This window comes from Habropoda laboriosa, unplaced genomic scaffold (genome assembly GCF_001263275.1).
Source record: "Habropoda laboriosa isolate 0110345459 unplaced genomic scaffold, ASM126327v1 scaffold440, whole genome shotgun sequence".
Lineage (NCBI taxonomy): Eukaryota > Metazoa > Arthropoda > Insecta > Hymenoptera > Apidae > Habropoda > Habropoda laboriosa.
Genome location: NW_017100710.1, coordinates 745,566 through 746,445, shown reverse-complemented (window position 1 = coordinate 746,445; position 880 = coordinate 745,566).

Sequence of the window (880 nt, the reverse complement as noted above, 5' to 3'; positions counted from 1 at the left end):
GGCCGCGCGCCGATCGGACACGCATGCGTACTACCGGCCAGCCGGGAGTTAAAGCGCGTCTCGCCCGTTCGCGAGTGTCGCGACGCTTTTCGAGGAGCGAACTGACTGAGCAGCAGCCAAGGCGCCTGCTGCGGTGCGCGAGGGGGTGCGGTGGGGCGAGGAGGGGAGGGCGGCACGCGTAAAGCGCAGCCGGCCGACACGCACGGACACTCACACGCGCGCGCGCGCGACTTGCGGCAAAAGTTATGACCTCAAAGGGGTCGTTAACGAGCACCCGCCAAATTAGTATAACGGCCACTCCTTGGATCCGGTAATGCCACCCTCTCCTCTATTCTCCAGGCTCCGCACAATGTTTCTTGGTACGGGTTACTTCTACGAGGGACAGTCTGACGACGCGTTCTCTCGTGAAGCATGAGGAATGATTTTTCGCTTAACATCGAAACGCAAATTTTTGCTGTTGGTAGTTTTTCTAAGTATCGAAAAGTTAAAGCAAAGATATTGTGGATTAATGTGGGTGAAATAGGGGGAAAGGGTTTCCCGAGAATTCTCGAAGAAGGTTGTTTCCATAATTGATTACTTTCAATTCTAAGTTGAATTTTTCTGTTGTCTCCTTTTCTGAAAATTTCGAAGTATACGTCCTCGCAAACCGTGGCAGCAAGCTCATTTAACGACATGGCTGGAGACATGAACAAAATCTGTAAGTGTGAACAAAGTATAAGACCACTGTGACGACACTTGACTCTATCTAAAGGAAAAACTCTTCCTTCACCGTCCTCGCAAACCGTGGCAGCAAGCTCATTTAACGACATGGCTGGAGACATGAACAAAATCTGTTAGTGTGAAGAAAGTATAAGACCACTGTGACGACACTTGACTCTAT